At 39.9% G+C, this 23906-nt stretch overlaps 1 long non-coding RNA gene across 2 annotated transcripts; it reads right to left on the reverse strand.

The window, feature by feature from the left end:
* Positions 1-2424: 2424 nt before the first annotated feature.
* LOC131921799 (uncharacterized) lies at positions 2425-23308 on the reverse strand. 2 transcript variants are annotated; one of them, XR_009382095.1, is made up of 5 exons: positions 23260-23308; positions 22016-22088; positions 21735-21928; positions 12315-12406; positions 2425-2930 (listed from the first exon to the last, which is right to left on the reverse strand). It is a non-coding gene; the product is annotated as an uncharacterized LOC131921799 (long non-coding RNA). The 2 variants fall into 2 exon arrangements; XR_009382094.1 differs by having other exon boundaries at positions 22016-23292.
* Between the last annotated feature and the right edge of the window lie 598 nt (positions 23309-23906).

The following is a 23906-nucleotide window of genomic DNA, read 5'->3' on the forward strand; positions in this document are numbered from 1 at the left end:
CTTTCTTTGAATTTGTATTCTTAAAATGAAGAATCCAGTGACCACGGTATTAATGCAATTGCACCCCAGAAACGCCTGCCTTAAGACGCATGTTAGCAGACACCAGCCTGGAGATGTCACTCAGCCAAGCGCTCCCAGAAGCTTAGCCCTTAATTTGCACCATCTGCTCATCAGTCTTGCTTGGGGAAAAGTATGTTCATCAGATATCAACAAGTTGAAAACAAAGCAGGACACCCACACTACATTTTGTCTGCCTCTTATCAAGGCTTTCAATTACCGCATTAAAGAAGTGAATCAGATTACAGCAGTTTCATCACACATTTCACCGTGCCTTTATGTGTCATCCCTGGGGCGTGTGTGGTATGTCCAGAAGCTCTTTCCTCCTCAGGCCTGTCACCTCCAAACTGCTTAGGCAAACATTGGGAGAAACCCTTTCCTCCGTGGCTTAGTGGTTATATTCAAACAAATCTTATTTACACATGTCTACCAATCTGGTTACACTATCAGATTTACACATGTCTACCAATCTGGTTACACTAACTATCAGATGTAGAAAAGTTATTCATATAAATACACCAAAATTATAATCTTATGCTGGATGATAATTTAAAGTAAGAATTACTCCTACTGTTTGTAAACTCATTTTCTGATAGCCTTTGTACAACTAAAGGCTAATGATAAAAGTACTTATTTATAGATTTCCTATCTGAAACAGCTACTTTAGTATTATGAGTTATCTTGGTCACTGTTCTATTGCTATGAAGAGACACCATGACCAAGGGATCTCTTATAAAATAAAGCGTTTAACTGGGGGCTGGCTTATAGTTTCAGAGGTTTAGTCCATTATCATGGCAGGGAGCATGGTGCGATGCAGGCAGGCATGGTGCGGAAGAAGGAACTGAGAGCCTCATTCTTATCCACAGGCAGGCAGAGAAAGAAAAACTGGGCCTGACATGGGCTTTTGAACTCTCAAAGCCCACCCCCAGTGACACACTTCCTCCAACAAGGCCACACATGATCCTTCTAATCCTTTCAAATAGTTTCACACCCTGATGACTAAGCATTCAAATATATGAGCCAGGGGGGCGGGGCATTCTTATTCAAACCACCACATGAGTTTAAACATGATTTATTTCAAATAAATTTATATTGTCCTTAATAGTTATAACACATTTCAGAATCTGATTTAATATTTAGGGAAAGTTAAAATTAAATTTTTACTTCTTTGGATCTATGCATACATATTTTTTACATGGAAAAAATGTGGCAAAAAATGATAATTTGCCAAGGTGATAATTCATCCAAGGCAAACGTAACACCTATTAAGTATGAGAATATTAGCATCTTTGTTTTTAACCATCTTGGTTATTGGTGTAAGTGTTTATATTATACCAAATTAATAGTATCTACTGAAAAATTAAATGACAATAAAAATATATCAGTAAAGTATAACTATTTCAGAGTTATAACCCTCTACTAGAGAACAAGAAATAATTTATACAGATGCAAGTTTAAGTTTGTTTTCTTTTTTCATGGAAAAGTGTGTGAACCTGCACACACATGCACATAGACACCACTTGGAATTTTGACCGTACTCTAGCACCCATCATAGCAATAAAATATAACATTTTTGTAGACTGATAAAACTGAAGGGATTTAGCATAGTGGTTTAAGTCTTTTGTTTCCAGTCTATAAACTGTAGTAATTATACTTCCCTTCTAAGTTATTGTACTAATTATAGGAAATACATATAAAAGACTTGGCATGTGCTCAATAAACAGCAGCTATGATTATTGTAAAACATGCCCTGAAAATTTGTGGATATGTTGAGTCAGTTTCAGGAGGTTTCCTCTGATTCTCATTTCCATAGCTAACAGTTTTAGCAATTCTGCCCAAACAACCTATTAGCTTTACTCTACTTTCCATCAATATTTACTAAAAGAGTCTCACATTATTAGAACCTCATTATCATCTAGACAAAAAAAGTGAATTAATTGTTTTGCACATAGTAAATGTGTAAATAATTCAAACCAGTTACATTCACATTTTGAAGCCACATTATTCTTAAACTTAAAAATTGTGGTGGCTGGAGAGATGGCTCATGGTTTAGAGCACTTATTGCTCTTTCAGAGGACCTAGGTTCTATTCCCATCACCCACACGGGGGCCCAAGATCATCAGAAACTCCATTTCCAGGGGATCTGACATGCTCTCTGGTCTCAATGAGCACAAGGCACACTCATTCTGCATATACAGATGGACAGACAAAACACCGATACACAGAAAATAAAATAAATACATATTCACAAACATGTATTAATCCCTTCCTAATATGCAAAGGATTTCTTACTTGAGATAATCACATAGCATAACATTTTATCTCATGCTTATCGGTTTTAAGTAAAGTTTCATTTACCAAAAAGAAAATATTTGATTACATTTATTTATTCATTTTGGGGTTTTTTTTCCATTTGAATTAATAAAGTTTTGTTTTTCCAAATGTACAGCTGATTGAACCTGCTCATGCATCTTCACCAGCAGCTGGGGCATCTCCACCCTTTGTGTTTCTGGTGGAAATTACTTGGGCTCTGCTTTGAAACCAGCTTGATGAGTCCTTTACTAAGTAACTCCCGAAGGGCTGCCCTGGGCAAAGGACCTCGAATCTTCCGTCTCTCGGAGACCACAGCTGGAGTGATGAGCTTGTAGTTGGGAACCTCCTTACAGAGGTTGTCGTATGCAGCTCTGTCAAACAGGGCCAGATTGTTGAGCTTGTCCAGAACTCTGCCTTTGGACCACTTCTCTTTAGCCTTGCCACCAGACTTATTTACTGGGCCTTTGCCTTTTTGGCTGACTTTCCGGCATCTTTCTTCTTCTTGGCATCCTTGGGCGTCACGATGAAGTTCAAAGAGTGACGATGACCACTACAGCCCCCTTGAGATGTCGTGAGGCAGGGAGAAAATAAATATTTTAAATATACATTTTTTTTCTAGAGTCAGAAAGTCAAATAAAATAACTAATTCAGAGATATATAGGAGAACATAAGAGAACCAGGAGAGATACATTTGTTATAGCTCATGGCAAAAAAAAGGGGGGGGATCCGTAGCTTACCTGTACACCCTGAGACCTGTGGTAGTAAACTTAAGTCATTGCTGTAGTTTGAATGTATCCTTCTAAAGTTTACGTGTTGGAAACCTGATTCTCTAATTCACATGCTGTTGGGGTTTGAGCATGAGGTTTTCAGAAGGCCATTAGGATTAGATGAGGTCATGAGGTTGGGACTCGCATGGCGGTATGAGTGACTTTGTAAGAGGAGGAAGAGATGCCTGAAGACAAGGTGCGTCTTGCTGCCTGGCAGCCTCCTGGGTTACACTGCAGCATAGAAAGCCCCCACTGGGGGCTCAGGAGACCTTCTTACATTCCAAGCCTCTAAAAGAGCGAGCCAAATAAGCATTTTTACATAAAAAATAAAATATACATATATAAAAATATAAGATAAATTTAATTCTGAAATGGAAAATGTCTCTGTGTTATTTATTGAGGAAATCTAATGTCTGTTACAGACTAATCTTAATGTCATCTATTTGGTATTCCTGTTAAAATGCTTAATGTAAATCTAATCATGACAAAAAAAAAGCATAGCATTAATCTAAATTGAGGACCAACTGATCAGGATGCTTCTATGAGATCAACGTTATAAAAGACAACAAAGTCTGAGCAAGTGTTCTAGATTAATGAGGACGAAAGAGTTTTCAACCAAATTCTCTGCAGGAGCTGTGGCTGGGTTCTGAATTAAAAGGGGGAAATGAAATGGTACATATAGGATGCTATTGGGACAATTAGAATAATATGAACATAGATTACATAGTCGCTAATAACGATATTTTTTGTTCAATTTAAGCATGGCAGATACTTATTATGCATAATTCTCTTGCCCCTGAAAAATATATGCTAATTAATAGAATGTTTTCAGATGTGTATGTGTGTGTGTGTGTGTGTGTGTGTGTGTGTGTGTGTGTGTAGAATAGAACTGAAAGTCCCACATGCTGAGCATTTGCTCTACCACTGAACCACATCCTCAGTACCAGCAATTTACTTTTAAAATGAATCAAATAAATAGATAGAGAAAAACAAGTGTGGCAAAACATTAGCCATTATTTCATCTATGCACATAGTATCTTCACTGTACTGTTTCCCAGCTTTCCAATAAGTGTGAAAATATACAACTGGAAATAAAAGAAAAGAGCTGCATAATCTAATGCCTAACATGCAAAAGCCCTGAGTCCACTCTCCTGAGTCCATTCTCCAGCACAGCAACAGTCCGGTGATGGATGCCTGCTATCCGAGCATGTGATGTGGGAGGGGAATCAAGAGTTCAGAGTCAACCTCAGCTACATAGTCAGTGTGAAGCCAGCCTGGTATACATGACACTATGTCAAAAACCCAAACACACACACACACACATACACACACACGCACACCGAGGTACACAGTATCTTAGCAATAACTGAGAGCCCCTTCCTTCTTTCACATCCTTGCCCTTGTATCCCCTGGTTATTTGTTGGCTAAATTGGTCTGTCATTGCTCTGATTCTGGCACGGTGCAGAAATCATTGGCAAGTACCTCCACTGAAGCCATTAGCACATTCTCTTTCATAAGAAGGTATTCATTTTCAAGTGCATATGATTTTTTTCAGTTCAGATTGTCTGCATGCATATTTTTTCTTGTTCTTTGGCTATTCAAACTAGCATTTGTATGTTTTTCTAATCAAAATTAAAATTTTATAAAACTCATGGAGAAAAACTTCATTAAAAATAAAAAATCCTGTTTCTCGGTTGTCTACCTGTCAATTAAGGAAACATTACCTGCCTCACAGGATTGCTAGGAGGATTAAATGAACGCACTATGGGGAAACCCTGAGCCCAGAGTCTGCCATTCAGTGGCAGACTGATAATAATACCATTTATCAGCATTCAAAAATCTCATAACAATGATTATTACCCTAACTTTAAAGACTTTTTCTCTCTAAGGAAAATAGTGAGACACTACGCGTGAGAATTTAAAAGGAAGCTGAGAGCTATTGCTTCTAGTGACAGAAACTGTGGAAAGCCTCATAAAGTGGTTTTACAGTGAGCAAAATGACCTCCATAACAGACATCACCTAGTCAATAAAAAGCGAGTATTATGGAAATTCGCAGATAATATTAAAGTACTATAATTCATTATGCTATAATCTTCGACTTGAAGTATTCCTTACAGAATCTCTCTTCTGGTCTGTGGGGCTAGTATGCAATGATCTTTTTCTCTTTTTCCACATCTTCAGCTCTCTCATAAATGTAAATAATAGATAATCAATAAACGTTTCCAAATTAAAGATTAGAGAACAGTATAGAATGTGTGTTAATGGGAATGATCACAGAGAGAGGGAATATTTTGATAATGTATCTCAGTCCATTATGCATGCTCTAACTGAACACCTGAGACTAAGAAATTTCTAATGAAGAGAATTTATGGGCTCACCATTCTGGAGGCTAGAAAGTTCAGTATCAATGTTCAGTCATCTGTCAAGGGCCTTCTTTCTGTTATCTCATGGTATGAGGGGGCAAATGAGGTCTAAATTCACCCTTTTATAACAACATCAATCCTACCCATCAAGGCAGAGCCCCCCATGACCTAACTACTCCCTTGATGATTTCATCTCTCGATATTGTTACAATGGCAATTAAATGTGAACATGAATTTTAGAGGGAGCAAATGTTCAAACTGTAACAGTAGGGAAGAGAGGGAAAGCTCACTAGAAATTTACAAGGATGAGATTAGGTTTTAGAAGGAACCCAGCCAGTGCACCTAAAAAATAATGCTTCCCTTGAGTGAAGTCACTTGTATGGAGATGCTGGACATTTGCCAAGAGAAAAGCAGGTGTGACACGGTCATCTGAAAGAGCAGGAAACTGTAGGGCAACTCTCAGAAACCACGAAGGGTCCACCGGAGGCTAACTGCTTTAAAGGGAGTCCAGCAAGCTCATGTCTTCAGCTCTGAGTGGTTGTGCGGCAGACAACAGATGAGTTAAGCAGGGTTATGATTTTTGCCATGCTGACCTTAAGAGACAAGAGAGGTAGAAGGATTTGAGAATGAATTAAAGTGAGTGATTATAGTGCTTGACTATGGAATGTCAACTAGGTAAGGAAGGGAAAATGATCAGCAGGAGTAACCATGACAGCTACAAAGTAACAGACTCAATGGATTGATTTCCAACCCAAAGCTTGTTGGTAAGGACCTAGAAGAGCCCACTGGAGAAGTAGCTGTCAGGGAATAGTATGCAGAAAAATTGATATGGTAGAGCTATTGTGATTGTTGAAATAAGAAAGTATGGGATATAATTTTAGGATGAAGTGTTATCAGGATATTATAGAGTTGGTGGGAATCAGATCTCAAGATTATTGAGATAAATAAAGATTATTGGAGGAAGTGTGCCCAAGGAACTAAGTGTCCGGCGTACTGGAAGTACCAATCCACATATTTACTACTATCACCAAGAATTAAGGCAGGAGTAGTGCATGGTAAGTCAGGAGATGAAAATCAAGAAATGAGGATCAGTGTGGGGGAAAGGAGGAGGTGTTGGCCAAAGGCACAAACTTGAAGTTATAAGATGAGTAAATTCTGGAAATAAAATATACAACATAGTATCTAGAGTTAACAATATTGTATACTTGATATTTACTGAGTAGATATTCATTATTATTGCTAGAAATAAAATGATTCATATGTGATGTGATTGATCTGTACATTAGTTTATGTGGCAATTGTTTCGTGATATGTATATACAAAAATATCATATTTGAGACTTTGAAAATATATACTTCTTGTTAATTTTATGCCAATAAAACTGAAGAAAAATTTAAATGCTCATTTTCAGAAGGTATGAAAAGAGGATTGGAGGAGAAAAGAAAAGGAAAGAAAAGAGAATAAAAAAGAGATAGACAAAGGGCCCTAACCTGTTGCTGATGTTTTCTCCGGTCTTGCCCAGCCCCACGACCCCACAGCCGCTTATAAAATAATCACTCAGAAGCTTATATTAATTAAAACTTCTTGGCCATTAGCTCAGGCCTACCACTGACTAGCTCTTACATTTAAACTCAGCCCATTTCTATTAATCTATATGTTGCCATGTGTTCTGTGGCTTTACCTGTGTGCCATTACAGGCTGCTCCCTGGACGGTGGGCTGATGTCTGGTGACTCAGCCTTCCACTTCCTAGAATTCTCCTCTCTGCTTGCCCCACCTATACTTCCTGCCTGGCTATTGGCCAATCAGCATTTTATTTATCAGCCAATCAGAGCAACACATATTCACAGTGAACAGAAAGACATTCCCCTATCACTAACCCACAGGTCTACCAGGACGAAGCAGTAACAGAGGTGGTGAGTGATACATACATTCTGATGACTGTAGCCACACAGATGAGGGCTTCTTAGGGATGAGTGAGTAAGACCACTCTGAAAGGGCTGATAAGGAACTGAGAGCACACATACCCACAACCCCAGGGCCGCTTGAAGACAGGAAATAGCATCTGACCACTTGATAGCATCATATTAGACTCAGGAAAGAGGCAAGTTTCAGTAAGAGCAGACAAGTGAGAGGAATCTTAGAGAAAGATGAAGATATAGATGGTTCCTTGAGAATGATCGTAATTCCAAAGCATACCGCGTTAAATAAAATGGGGGGAGGAGGGTTGTGCAAGTAGTTTTATCATGAGACCAGTTTTAATGAGCTCAAGCAGATACTGCAGGCAAGGCTGAAAGTGTCGGGAAACAAGAAGTTGATTTCTGCGCTCTGTCTTAAGCAAGGATATCTAGATATCTAGGAGGGCTTTTTTTTAAAAAAAAATTATTTATTTTTTATTTTTTTAGTACAAGGAGTATCCTCTTGGTCCCCAAATGGAAATTGAACTGTGTCCTTGGACAACTTGTGACAAGGTCAGCTGGAGGCTGGGCTTTATTCTCTACAGCTATCTTGCTTAAGGCCTGTTACCAAGGGAAGAAAGGGCTTCATCCAACTGTAGCACCTCACCACTGAGGACCCACCCAAAGGAACAGGTTTCCACCTGGGGAAACATCTGAAGCCAGCCCAGGACTTGGGAATTTGGGGACAAGTAGACAGCCCTTCTCTATTGTACCATTTAGATTTATCTAAGGGTAGGACAGGAGACTGTGATTCACAGTCCCTTTCAGGAGGAAATCAAATATTTATGCCTGTTTTATTTACCCATGACTGCACTCTGTCAGGAGTCTAAGAAGCAAGCTGTCCGTCAGATTTTCTCTCATCAGGGAAGATGTACTCTTTATATTGTTTCCACGTCTTAGGCCATATTCCTGGGTTTGGAAGCAGGTCCCTTAGCAAGAATGTTGAGAACACCAGGCCAGGCTACTCAAGATGACCAGGAGCTCTGGGTGCTTTGGGAGGTCAGACCAGAGTGATCCAGGAGCTTTGGGGGTCATCCATGCACCTTGGAAATAACTTTCTGTACTGCTCAATTCTTGATGGCCCTAACCTCCTTCCTGCCCAGCTCCCCCATTCCTTTCTCCATTCTACTGCATTAATCCGGCCCACCTAACATAAAACAAATACTAATTCTATTTTTTAGATAGAATACACAATAATACACATCTATTTTTAATCATGTTACTACTGTTACCCCCAAACCAGGTGAAACAGTACAATTAAGGCTGTTGGCAAAATCCAGATGTCATATGGATTTCGTCATCATAAGACTAATTTGATTTCAATACTAGACTACATATAATCAGCTTTTGCCTTATAAGTAATTTAATTGTGTCAAACATTATTAACTAAAACAATAATAAACCATTACTACTGGCATACCTGGCAAACCTGTCTTCACTGATCCCTTTCTAGTCCCCAGCACTTGGAAGGCTGAGGCAGGATAAGTGTAAAATTTAATGAGACCCAATGGCAGTTGAAAGCAAAGACTTTCCAAATAGTTGTGTAGATTTAAATTTTCAAATAATAAATTTCAAAATGCTAACAGTCTATCAGATAGTGTTAAATTCACTTTTCGTCATTTTGCTTTATGTCATTAATCACAGCTATTCATCTTACTCGGGCATTAGGCTGTTATTTCTATTATTCCACATTGTAGGCATTCTCTTATGGTGCTGTGGGAATAAAGCAAAAACAAAAAAGTGACAAGCATATTTCATCTGGTTGGTATTTCTTTTGTCAACACACCTAAATATCTTGTGTGGTCTCTAGGGTTGAAGATAAAGCCAAACACTATGCAGTATATTATCCAGTGTAGACTTTCATGTGAGTGAGTTGTAAAAAGGTGAGTCATGTTTTTATATTTCTGCAGAAAGTGGTAAGATCCCAGATTACCGCAATAAGCCATCTGACAAACAGGCTCTGGAAACAATCTAATGGTCATTCCCTTACAGGAAGTGTTATTGTCACTTTCATTTTATTATTTCCTGTAGCAGTACAAGCTTTACACATATTTCAGTTTCTCACCAAAGTGTCCTCAGCTCAAGCATACTTGATCAAAATATCCAAAAAGAAAGTTCTTCCAGGTCATTTCCCACATGCCCCCACCGACATCATCCCTACAGGCAGCTCTTATCATAACCCCCTCTCTTGCTCTACCATTCTACATTCAATGGTGGCCAGTTGGTTGAATTGCATTTGGGACTTAACTATAGCATGAATTCTAATTGGTCTTAATAATAAAAAACCTGGAATCAGATATCGGGATAAATCCTCAGGTGGAAGTGGGAGGGCTGAGCTCCTGTCTCCTCCCATCTTATATTCCTCTCTCTGCCCAGTTGTATCATTTTCTGTCTCCACCTCTCTAGTACTGGGATCAAAGACATGAGATCCCAAGTGCTGGGACTAAAGGTGTGTGCCACCACTGCCTGGCCTCTAGGTTAACTAGTGGCTAGCTCCGCACTCTGATCTCCAAGAAAACTTTTTTTGTTAGAGCACAAACAAAATATCACCACATTTCCCCCTTTTGTCTAAAATAAAAAAGGTTACAACTAATATAAGAAAAACTATATACAACAAGTATAATAACTATATACAATACATAACATGCAATAAATACATCAACAATGTCTAGTCCATAAACACTTAACCAGTACCCAAACCACTTAACTAGCTTTCCACCACTGTTCTACCTCACCTTAATCATCAGAAAAACCCAAGAACTAAGAAGAAAATAAGAGATTCCTGGCTCCTGGAAATGGATAGAAGACAAAGACAGAGTGTCTTATAGAGATTTGCAAAGCTCCAATGTCCAGATAAGGGCAGACATATCTACTACATAAAACAAACAGGCCATGGGAAATCAACTGTATCCCAATAGAAAATGCTTAGCCTGTCTGAAGACCAGCTTAGCCACAGGATACAGTGGAAGATGATCTCTCAGTGTGGATCAGTGTGTGCTTTTTAAAGGAAGCTGCAAAGATGAATGGTTGTATCAAAGAAAGTTCCCAATTTCAAAGCCTTTTCTCAAAAGAACTTTTAGTACCAGGTGAGCCAACCAGATGTATCTTCAAGGCTAGATTCAGCCTGTGAGAACACACTTGCAGTTTGCCCTCAAAAGTCAAATAGAAAAGTTAAAAAGCTGTTGAGGTTTCCAAGGTAGCTGGAGAGGAGAGAGTGAGGTGATCTTAAAAAACCATCCCTGTGCGTTCTCTCTGCCCCTGTCTTCCTGAGCACATGGCATTGTCCTCAGTCTACCTGAAACAATGAACCAAGCATTGGCTTTTGGCAAAAATGATTAATTTTCACCAAAAACTAAAGAGGAAGACCAAGATAATATTTCCTTTCTCATATTCAAAAATGGTTTTCTTCTGGATACTCTGGCAGCAAGCAGTAAATAGTCAGGAGTAGATGTAATAACTAGGCAAGTCTTTCCTTCTGGACAGCTGTTTCCCACATGTAGATTTAAATATGCCCCAGAGAACTCAGGATCTTCTTCCACTTAGTACTTTCCTATAAAATGGAATTCACTTCGTTGAATGCAGAGAAGTCTAAATAATCACTGAGTGCCACACCAAATATGTAACATCAGGACAGTGTTAGACAGGAAACAGGGTTGAGAGAGCCAGGTGAAGCATCCCTTTCTGGAATGAGCAATTCTGGAGTTACAGGTTTGAAAATGTCAAGAGTCAGGAAGTCTTGTCAGAGCCAATACACGGTACTAACAGCACAGTCACGACAGAGCAAAGCAGGTTGACTCTCCAGCTCTTAAGAATCAACGAAAGTAAGATCTGGAACTACATGGCTGTCTCTGTCCACTTGTGTTTAGCCTGAATGAGGCAAGTTTGTAAGTATAAAACAAACATTGGAATTTGAAGACATAAAATAATGCAAAAATCTCATTAATGTTAATTTTTTATCACGTGTTAAGATAACGTTTTAAATATTAGTTTCCTGGTTAGATTTTTGTCATCTTGACACAAACTGGGTCACCAGGGCAGAGGGAACCTCAATTGAGGAACTACCTCCATCAGATTCATCTGTGAGCATGTCTATGGGAGCATTTTCTTGGTTAGTGATTGATGTGAAAGGGTCCAGCCAGATGGGGGTGACGCCCCTCCCAGGCAGGTGGTCCTGGGTTGTGTAAGAAAGCAAGCTAAGCAAGCCACATGGAGCAAGCCACCAAGTAGTGTTCCTGCATGGTCTCTGTTTCAGTTCTTGCCTCCAGGTTTCTGCCTTGAGTTCCTGGCTTGGTTCAGCCCATTACAGGCAGTGCCAACCCTGTGCAAGTGGTCTTGGGTTGACTACGACAGCAAGCTGAACAAGCCATGAAAAGCAACCCAATAAGCAGTGTTCCTGCATGGTCTCTGCTTCAGTTCCTACCTACAGCTTCTGCTCTGGTTTCCCTCACTGGTGGACCGTGAACAACCTAGGTTGTTGTTCATAAGGTTTGATCATAGCAACAGAAAAGCACAATAGAACAATCGCTAAGTTGCCAAAACACACCTCACTGAGCATTAAGGCGAGAAGAGTATCAGGATCCCAGAGATGTCCTGATGTCAGGGCATGCAGTTCACCTTCTTATCTATTCCCTTATGAAGTGAAAAGGTTTCAGAGATGTGGGGGGTAGGGGGCATGTTAGGAGAGCACTAACTTTCACACCTAGCAAAGAATGCAAGAAAACTAGAGTACCTGTGTAACTATACCTGATTAGGGTTACCAAAAGGATAAGGAGAACGGAGATAATAAGGACATTCTTAATTTCTTTTCAATCCAAGCAAAACCAAAAGAACTGCAAACACGACAGTGTAACTACTCACCAGCCTTCTAGACGCCCACGTTATTAGCAGATCTGACTTTTTATGAGGCCTTCACTTGTGTGATATTTTGTTCGTACTCTTTAACAGTTTGCCTGAAGATCAGAGGGCAGAGCAAGCCACAGAGTTAACCACAAAGCTCAGGCAGTGGTGTCACACACCTTTAATCCTAGCACTCAGGAGGCAGAGATCCGTCTGTATCTCTGTGAATTCAAAGCCACCCTGGACTACATGAGATTAATCCAGTCTAAAAAAGAAACAGAGCCAGGCAGTGGTGGCACACACCTTTAACCCCAGCACTTGTGAGTCACACCCCTTTCATCCCAGCACTAGGAATGTTGAGACAGGAAGCCATATGGCTGGACAGAGAAAGGAATATAAGGCAGAAGGAGACACTCAGGCCCTTTCAGCTGAGGACTCAGAGGCATTCAGTCTGAGGGTTCATGGAGACAGGATCAGCTGAGGAGTTGGCGAGGTGAGAAGGGGCTGTGGCTTGTTTCCTCTGATCTTTCAGCATTTACTCCATTATCTGGCTCCGGGTTTTTATTATAGGACCAATTAGGATTCGAGCAACATTCAATGGCATCCTTGTGAATGACAGTTATTTCAGTTTATCCTTGGCTCCAAGATTTCTAACCAAGCTTCTTCAACATCATATATCCAATATTCTTTTGCTAGAGTTTTTGTTTGCTCAAATTTTCACTCCAACGAGAAACACCTGACTCTGACTATCTGCTATTAAATATGACATTTGTTTTAGAATAAGACACAAGCTGTCTAATCTACTACTCACTGCTTCTCTCTCTGATCTCAATGTCCTGCCACTTCCTTGTGACCCACTGACACTCTGGGATGATTGGCACACTCATGCCCAAATAGAATCTTCCCACTACTCGTCTTTGAAGTCTTTTCACGATTGGTACTTTCTTTAGAGAGACTTTCTCCAGGCACTCTCTGTGATACTGCTCCCATCCTCCACCCCATATCACTCTGTCTGTCGCTTTACTTAATTGCCTTCACAACCATTATCACTGTAAGAGTGCCTTATTTTTACATGCCTATTAGTATTCTCCTCACGTTTTTTGTCTAGTGTAAACCACGTGAGCAGGAACCTATTCACTATCATATCTTTTTGTTTTGTTTGAGACAGGGTTTCTCTGTGTAGCCCTGGCACTCCTGGAACTCACTCTGTAGGCTAGGCTGCAGGCTGGTCTCCAACTCACAGAGATCCGTCTGCCTCTGTCTCCCAAGTGCTGGGATTAAAGGCGTGCGCCACCACCACCTGGCTCACTATCATATCTTTATTGCAAGATCATTACAGACAGTGGTATACATCATGTGCTAAGCAATTACATTATAGTCTACATGACCACATGCATGGTTTACTGCTCTCTGGGTAGCTGTTATGTATGGTGCTCAATAAACATCCAATAAATGAATACATGTGTTTTGTTATATCATGAGACACTTCATCTCTTCATATTGTCCTTCCCCACAGATCCACATACTTGTTATTATTAAATTAACTCATATACTTACTACTGTTATCACTTATTTGGGAGTGCTTTAATGAGTTGCCAGATGACATCTCTCCCACTTTTGCATTCATCACTTTCTACTACTTGAGTTTTCATTAATTTTCACAGTATATCGATACTCTCCCTTGTATCAGAAGTAATCAAGGAGGCAGACCATGTCTTTTAATTCTCTAGGCAACTAGTAAATTGTCCTTACACATCTGTCCTTAATATAAGTCAGCTGATCAGTTGAGATGATCAACTTTCTTTAAAAGCTGAGGTTCCGACTCAGGAAAAAAAAAAATCCTGACTCCTTTTCTCAAGTTATGTCTATATGTATATACCCAACTGTTAACATTGCTTTTATTAGAGGTTATTGTATTGTGGAGGGTTTTATTATTATTATTATTATTCATTTTTGAAAATTACTAATTTGTCTTATTGAATTTTTATTAGAATTTTCACAAAATAATGGAAGAACACTGTGCTTTTAAAGGCAAAACAATGTTCAAATTTTCTATAACTGGATTTTGAAAACAAGTTCTGTTGAGAACTCAAAGGCTCTATTCTCAAGGTCAGAATTTTTCCCATCTCGCCTGAAGGAAGTACTTGAGTTTGCCAGAGAGAAAAGAAATTCTTAGGGACTGCCTCAGGTCCAGAACCCAAAGCAATATTCTGGACCAGCATACAAAGAATTAAGCAGAGAAAAATTGGGAAATTTGAAGTTGTAAGTGAGGAATCAATGCTATATCATTTAATTTTTTTTGGTTTTCTGTTTTTTTGTTTTTTGTTTTTTGTTTTTTTTTTTTTCATTTCATTTATGTTCCTGAGCATTTACTACAGGCCTGGCACTTTCAAACTGTTGATGTCACTTTTTTATATCTATTGTCATTTTTTATAATTCCATACATTAGTACCGTATTTATATCATTTCCATTCTTCACTCTCTCCCTTTGAGTTCCTCCTGTGCACTCCATCCATGTCCTCACTTTAATCCAGTATAGGCCACAGGAGGTAGTAATATAACTGGTATTCAGACAGGATAAGTAATTTTCTCAGAACGTAAACAATCCTTCTTGGAAAACAATCCTGGGCACTTACCTGTATCTGGTTGGGTTCAAATTTGGGTTGTGTGTGTGTGTGCGTGTGTTTTAAATTTAAGATTTGTGTGAGTGTTTTGCTCACATGTAGGTATGTGTACCACGTGTACAACTGGTACCCAAAGAGGCCAGGAGAAGGCATCAGAATCCCTGAAGCTGGAGTTACAGAAGATTGTGAGCTACCGTGATAGTGCTGGGAACCAAATCCAGGTCCTCTGCAGAGGACCACTGAGCCACCTCAGCAGCCCCAATTATGACACCAGTTGTCTTAGTTACTGTTTCCAGGAAGAGACACCATGACCAAGGCAACTTACTGAAGGAAGCATTTAATTGGGGCTTTCATACAGTTTCCGAGGGTTAGTTTGTGACCATCATGGAGAGAAGCTTGGTAGCAGGCAAGCAGACATGGTGTTGGAGCAGTAGCTGAGAGCTTACATCTGATCCACAGGCATGATACAAAGAGCTGGGAACTAGCTGAGAATGATATGGACTTTTAAATCCTCAAAGCCCACTCCCAGTGCACACATCCTCCAACAAGGCCTCACCTCCTAATCTTTCTCAAACAGTTATACCAAGAATTCAAATGTGTGAGCCTCTGGGGGCTATTCTCACTCAAACCACACCACTCATTTAATTCGTTACCTACAATCTGTCCATATACTAGCAAGCAAGGAGATATATTTTAGGCTCAATAGTCTTTACCAGCCTCGCTCAATGGTCATGTTGCTCATACTTGCCCCAACCTGTGGTGAGGATGGGGTGATGAGGAACACACAAATTTGGACATTTCTGTCTCTTCTGGATAACAAAATGATACAAACTGTCCAAGAGACCAGTGAGTACAATAAGGTAGTTGCAAACAAATTTTCAGTTCTATTTCTTTTAGCTTGATGATTCTCCAACCAGGTATTTAGTCTTCCTGAGGCTTAACGTCCTTTTATGCATAGTAGAGAAAAACAATTGCAATTATCTTATAGTTTTAAGGATTGAGGGAGCCAATGTATATAAAGCATTTAGTTCAGAACGTGACGTATTTTAAGTATTAAAGTTATTGTCGCTGTTATCACACTGATTTCAAATTGTGTTCAGCCCTCCCTGTTTTTCCTTTCTGGTGAAGCGCAGTCTCTTTTATTGACGTGCTATCGGCTGAGATCGGCTAAGGCCGAATGTCAATGCCTCTCCAGCCTGGTTCCAGGTTAGATGTGAGGAGAAAAACACGACACCCTGTTGGGCCCTTGTGTGTGTGTGTGTGTGTGTGTGTGTGTGTGTGTGTGTGTGTGTTCATTGTATATAGTTATGGGTTTCATAAAGATATTTCACACACTCATCCAAGTATATCATATACTTTAACCATATACACACTTTGTCTTAGTTAGGGTATTTATTGCTGTGATAAAACGTGACGAAAAGCAACTTGGGGAGAGAAGGATTTATTTCAGTTTACAGTCCCCCATCACGGTCCATCGCTGAGGGGAACAGGGCAGGAACCTGGAGGTGGGAACTGAAGTACGGGTGACATTTTGTGCCATGCTCACCTGTAAGTAGTCTCTCTTCAAGCAGCCATCCATTTTCAGGAGCTCCCAAGTAAGCGAGCTGTGGGACTGACTTCCGCTCACTCTTTACGGGGTCCCTTCTGTCACTCACACCCACAGCGTTTATCATTTCTGCCAGTTCTGGCTTCTGTATTTATGCAATTAATTATACCATTTCCTTCTCCCCTCCAGTCTTCTTTTCTTCTTCTGTTTTCTGGCCTGTTTCACTTCTTATCTCTTTGTGGATTCAGGAAACAAAAGCTATCAAAATGGCTTTTAGGTATTATATCATGTAATCAAGGCACTTCTATCCTGAGGTGGTCAACCCAACCACCATGATGCAGAGAGCTTGAGTTTGGATCTGATGTGCTTCTCCGCTGTAGCTTGAGTTTTCCTGCCAGGCCCACAGTCAGGGCAAATCTCTCTCACCTGCCAGTCCCACAGCCACTCAGACCCGACCAAGTAAACACAGAGACTTATATTGCTTACAAACTATACGGCCGTGGCAGGCTTCTTGCTAACTGTTCTTATATCTTAAATTAATCCATTTCTATAAATCTATACCTTGCCAAGTAGCACGTGGCTTACCGGCATCTTCACATGCTGTTTCTCATCGTGGCGGCTGGCAGTGTCTCTCTGACTCAGCCTTCTACTTCCCAGCTTTATTCTCCTTGTCCCACCTATACTTCCTGCCTAGCCAATGGCCAATCAGTGTTTTATTTATTGACCAATCAGCAACACATTTGCCATATAGAACATCCCACAGCACTCCGCAATGTTTATTTTATCTATGGGTTCAGAGTTGTCCTTGAATTAATCTAGAAATGCAGACTTATAAAGATGGATGCACACCATCTCACTGAGGATAAATCTGAACACACAAAAGCCCCAAGCACTACTGTCTCCAGTGAGGCATCTAACCTAACCTGCCACCAGCTTCCTCCTTCTAGGCCTCTGCACTCCCTGTCTGGCTATGACACTCTTCACCAGTGCCTGCATGGTTTCATTCTTCACTTTATTCAACGTTCTGTTTAAACTTGTTTCCTGTAAGGAGCCTTCTTTCACCACCTTATCTGAACTAGCACACATTCTCTCTCTCCTTCTCCAGACCCACCCCTTTCACAGTATTTATCACCACCGGGCTCGTCTTGATGTGACGGTTTATTCGTTTTGTGGGTCTTTTTCCACCTGGTATTATGTGAGTTCCACGAGAACAAAGTTGGTGGTCGTTCATTCTTCTAGAAACAAAACTGCCTTTTTGCTGATTCCTTCATTCAGCATGTAGAGCCCCTACTTACCTCAGCCTTTGTCCTGCTTCCTTTCTGCATAGAAAGCTGCTCCCCAGATGTCACATAACTTACCCTCATCCACTGACACCCCTCCACAGGCAGGGCTTGTCCTGACTCTCTGCCGTCATTCTCCACCCTCCATGCTTTGATTGCACTTACCACACTCAGATACTAAACACTTATTTCTTATTTATTTATTCCCTCACTAGACTACAAACTCCACAGTGATAATCACTGCATCCTCAGCTTTTCAAGCAGTTCATCAAAAAATTTAGTTAGGTGTTCAATAAATTTTTGTCAAATAAATAAATTCACCATCATAAGAAATAGTTTAAAATTTTTGTTAGTCTCCAAGAGTCTCAAGATGAAAGCTTATTTTACTTGGATCTGCTAAACTGAATAGATATCCACTTGCTTACAAAGAAATTGAAAAGTAAAATAGCAAAGGTATTTCATAATTATATAGAAAAATGATGCGGATCCTACGATTTTGCTCCCAGGCTAACCCAAGAAACTACCAGGTACCTGGAGTTTGTCTTCTGTTTCCTTTCTAAGAACTTGTCCTGCCTTCTGCTCCCTCTTCTCTCAGGTCTCTTCTCTGCTAGTGATGGGCAAATCTTGCTGTAAGTTTATCTTGTGGCGAGTTTCAGATCACTGAGCAGAAACTTGCTCTTACTGGCCCTTCTCTTCACATATAATCATCGAATTACTTCTACTGGAAATGCACGGGCTCATTAAAAGCTATATTTTAAAATGCAGTTTGTTTGTTTGTTTTTTTTGGTTTTGGTTTTTTGAGTCAGGGTTTCTCTGTGTAGTTTTGGTGCCTGTCCCGGAACTCACTCTGTAGACCAGGCTGGCCTTGAACTCACAAAGATCGGCCTGCCTCTGCCTCCTGAGTGCTGGGATTAAAGGCATGAGCCACCACCGCCCAGCTTAAATGCAGTTCTTAAGGAAAAATGCATTGCTGCAGCCTACTTAGAGCATAGTACTGCCAAACAACAACACTAAAAACAAAGGAGAGCTGAGGCAGGTTTTTACACCCGCAAGTGGCGTTGCTGTGAAACCAAGCTTCAGGACCCCCCATTGTGTGAGGCTTTAGTCATGTTTTTCTACCATTTTTCTTAAAGCGTCCTCTGGATTGTTGCCATTTTGTATTATCAAGTATTGATTTTACGTATTAATAGTACACAGCATATTTTAACACATGCAAACACAAACTGACCCAATCAGGATAATCAGCATTTCTAATTAGCATTTCCTTCCCTTATCTTTTTTGTTTGTTTGAGTCTTTGAGCATCCCTCTTCTAACTCTTCACAAAACGGGTCAGTTTACTACAAACCTTTGTCATCCGTCTCTGCTGCACACCGGAGCTGATCCTCTCTACCCGTGTCTTGGTATCTGTTAGCCAACTTGCTTTACAGGTTTTTCTCTGCCCACCAACATCAAACTACAAAGTATTTTAAGATTTGCCTAAAGGATGATGACCTATTATGGTAAAGTTTGTGCAAAAAACCTTTTAGGCAGAAGAAATACCATACTAAGTCACTAGAGATCACAGATTTACTGAAATAAGAGAATGCCAACATTAGGAGTAGGGCCCCCCACTGGAGTAGTAGAGAAATGTCAGATTATGAAAGCTCAGAAAAGCAGTGTTAAAAGTTGGAGACTTATATATGTGGTTTTAAGCTTGTATTCTTAAAAGATCATTCTAGCAGCGGTGTGGAAAATAAGTATAATTTGGGCCCAATTCTAAATTGCATCATAAAGTGAAAATCATGATTAAGATGAAGGGGGAGTGAATCTGAGAATTATGACACGAAATTATATTTTGCATTTTTATTTTTCTGCTCAAAATGAACGTTCTCTTCATTTTAAAAGAGTGAAATTATTCTAGTTCCCCAAAATTAAAAACAATATATCTAAAATATAAAGAAAAGTTCATCATGATTAATTTTCTTCCTTGTAACCTCTCTAGGAGCCAAATTTTATTATGATTTTTTAATTAATTCAAAATACACAGGAAACTGCAATCTGAGATGAGACAAATTCAAATAAACATGTTTTAAAACAATAAATTTTTATGTTTGTTAAGCTAACCAAATACAGTCTTAGTTACTTTTCGTATTGCTGTGACAACAATACCCCGACGAAAACAACTTCCGGGAGAGAAATGGCTTTGACTCACAGCTCCAAACTATAGTCAAGCATCACAGGGCAGTCATGGCAGCAGGAACTTGGGGCAGCTCATCACAGGCAGCCCTTAGTCACATGGTGTCTGCAGTCGCTAAGCAGGAAGTGACGAATGCTGGTATTCAGCTCACTTTCTTTTCATGGAGGTCCCAGGACCCAAGTCCAGAGAACAGTGCTGTCTACTTGTAGGTGGATCCGCCTGCCCACCTCAATTAATCTAATCTCAATAATCCCTCACAAGCATGTCCAGAGGCTTGTCTGTGATCGTGAATCCTGTCAAGCTGATAACCAATATCAACAGTTACAAAGTCCAAACCGATAAAATTGAAACAGGATGAATGAACAATATTAATGGTCTTCTCCATCTGGAGAACAATATAGTACTAAGCAACAAAAGCTACATAACTATTCTTTGCTCCAATAATATCACTTTTTTAAAAAAATCCTCAAAATCAACTTTAGACTGGGATTGAAGTACAGTTGTTTTCTAGTTAGAATATAATTAGATTGTAACTTAAGGAAATTTTAATAGATAGTCTTCTATAAACTACTTTTGGGAGGGCAGATTATAAGTAAATCAAATTACCTACTGATGATGTAGCTCTGAAGTTGATAGAGCTGACAATTTAGGAAAGGGCACTGTCTTACTTAGGGTTTCTACTGCTGGGAAGAGACACCATGACCACAGCAACTCTTATAAAGGAAAACATTTAATTGAGGTGGCAGCTTGCAGTTTCAGAGGTTCAGTCCATTTTCATCATGGTGGGGAGCGTAACAGTGTGCAGGCAGACATGGTGCTGGATAAGGAGCATGTTGATATGTAGGCAACAGGAAGTAGACTGAGTGTCACACTGAGAGACGCTTGAACAAGAGACCTGGAAACCTGCCCCCACAATGGCACATTCCCTTCAACAAGGCCACACCTACTTAACAAAACCACACCTCCTAATACTGCCATTCCCTTTGGGGGCTGTTTTCTTTCAAATCACCACAGGGATCTATTTTATCACTCATTATATTCATTTTACGAGGTAATTGTTGTTTGTTTGTTTGTTTGTTTGTTTGTTTGAGATAGGGTCTCACCTTGTAGCCCTGGCTGGTCTGGAACCTGCTATGTAGAGCAGACTGGCCTCGAACTCACAGAGCTCTGCCTGCCTCTGCTTCCCGAGTTCTGGGATGAAAAGTGTGTACCACCATGCCTGGCTATTCACTGTCTTCCTACATTTAAAAAAATGTAGTTCTGGGGCTGGCAAGATGGCTTAGTGGATAAAGGCACTGACGGCCAAGCTTGGTGATCTGAGTTCAGTCTTTGGGACCCATGTGGTAGAAGGAGAGAACAGATTCCTGCAAATTGTCCTCTGAGTACCATGTGTATCCTGGCACTCAGGCCTCTGCATGCCCCCAGCCCATAAATAAACATAATGAAAATTTAAAAAGAAAAACATATAATCAAATAGTAAGGCTTACAAACATAAACACACTTGATCATTTTAAATAAGTAACTATTTAAAATATTCAATAAAAGATGAAGTAGAAATAAATTGAGAAAGATGTTTATACTTGTGACTATAAACAAAAATGTAATATTCACAATATAGAGTTCTTAAAATGGTAAGGTAAAAATCTGACACAATAAAACTAGGTTAGTGACATAAACAACGTCAGAAGATGAACTGGAAAAATGGACAGTAAGGATAACAAAAGATTTTCAACTTAATAGTAAAGGAAAAGCAAGGAAGAAAAGGAAGCAGGGAGGGAGGGAGGGAGGGAGGGAAGAAAATCTTTTTGACTTACCAAAGATGAAAAGGACTTGCTATAATGGTGTGTATTAAGAATGGACCTTCAGGGAGAAAAGGCTGAGAGTTTATGAGAACTAGCTGCTCTTCCAGAGGATCCAGGTTTAGTTTCCAGCACCCACATGGCAGGTTACAGCTGTACGTAAGTCCAGTCCCAGGGTATCCAACACTTTCTTCTAGCCTCTGCTGGGACTACAACACATGAGTTACAGACTTACATTCAGCCTTTGTGGAATTGCAAATTTATGTTTCCGAAGGGAACAGTTTAAAAATAGGTACCAATTTAAAAGCAGATCCATCCACCCTTTTGATCTAGTGATTTCTCTTCTAGGGTTGTGTTCTTAGTCTGTAACTACAAAAAGCACTCAAAGATGGATACACGGGCTATGTCTATAGCACCACTTTCTGCTGGTGAAAGCTTTGGAAACCATCTGTCCTTTAACAATGACTGACTTAATAATTTATTGCTCAATTAGACTGCACAACCACATAAAAAGAACAGACCTATCTTGAAAGACATTAGATGTTTACAACGTATTATTTCTCTAAACTCGGTGTAGAAAACAGTATGCATCTGACTTGATACAGTCATACAAAACCCTGTGTATACGTGTGTGTGATAAGATAGCTAGAAAAGTGGCAGGCAGCATTATAGAAGAAGCTATCTTTGAGATTTTTGTGTGATTTTACTTTTACTTTTGTACTTTTGATTTTAGAAGCGACGACTATGTACTGTAAACTAAAATGGGGGGGGGGAGTGAAAAAATGTACTTTCCGTGTTATTTGTTGTTGTTTTGAGATTATTTTATGTAAAATACATGGTGGCATGTTGTACTGGCTGGTTTTGTGTCACTTGACACAAGCTAGAGTCATCAGAGAGGAAGGAGCCTCAGTTGAGGAAATGCCTCCATGAGACCCCGCTGGAAGGCGTTTTCTCAATTAGTGATCAATGGGGGAGGGTCCAGCCCATTGTTGATGGTGCCATCCCTGGGCTGACAGTTCTGGGTTCAATAAGAAAGCAGACTGAGCAAGCCATGGCACTCCTCCGTGGCTCTGAATCAGCTCCTATCTCCAGGTTCCTTCCCTGCTTGAGTTCCTGTCCTGACTTCCTTTGGCGATGAACAGCAGTGTGGAAGTGTAAGCTGAATAAACCCTTTCCTCCCCAGCTTGCTTTTGGTAATGGTGTTTTGTTACAGCAATAGAAACCCTAACTAAGACACATTATGTATACGCATCTTCAATTTCATCCACTAGAATGAGAGCTCTTCCACTGGTTATGCGTTACAATCCTTTCATTATACTTAATGCTTCATATTGAGAAAAATATTCTTGAAACACCTTCATAATTTATGTCATTAATATGTAAAAATGTAAAAGTAGAAGTGGTTAATTGGAATTTGAGTGTAACAATTTTAATTTTTTCTTTTTTTTCATTAATTACATTTAAGAAATCTCTATTAAGGCAAGTCTATTTTTACTTGAGAGATTTGTCTTTTGCTTTACCATAATTTGAAAACCCATACCCTCCTTGCAAGGGGAGTTTGGTCTGGGATGCTCTAACCTCCCCTGGACTGTTTCATCCCCCACGCCACCCACAACATTGCTGGACTGTTCCATTTTCACGGGGACGGGGGGTTTATTCTTAGAAATCTAACTTTTTTAGTCCCCTATCTAGCAAAGACACTTCATCATCACCAATGTAATCAACAGAAAAACTTACAGTAAGCAAACACTTGCAATAATATAAGTGAATCTGAGCTTAAATTTTAAGTTGGGACCAGAGGGTCCCTCGCTCTAACAAGAACTCCGTGTCTAGAATGGTTTGATCATAGGCTCAGGTATGGGGCAGCGTGACTGTTAAACGCTTAAACGCTTAGGTAGCTCTCTAATATTACAAAGTCTCTACTAGTGTTTCCTTCCAGATGTACCAGCACTCATTCGGTCCCTCTCTTCATGAGTTGTCTAACTACAATTAATAGAACCTTTGGTTTGGGACCTCGTCCCTGCTCAGGGGTTCAGAAGGTCGGGGGACTGGGCGGGCTGCAATACCATAAATAGGATATTCAAGCTTCAAATGCCAGGAGCTGTGGACAATAGGAAAGGGAAGTCTATACGCTTGGCATTCACCCTGGCAGACCATTTGTTTCAAAGGAACAGTATCACTGTCTTT

Source organism: Peromyscus eremicus, chromosome 11, assembly GCF_949786415.1.
Source record: "Peromyscus eremicus chromosome 11, PerEre_H2_v1, whole genome shotgun sequence".
NCBI classification, from domain to species: domain Eukaryota; kingdom Metazoa; phylum Chordata; class Mammalia; order Rodentia; family Cricetidae; genus Peromyscus; species Peromyscus eremicus.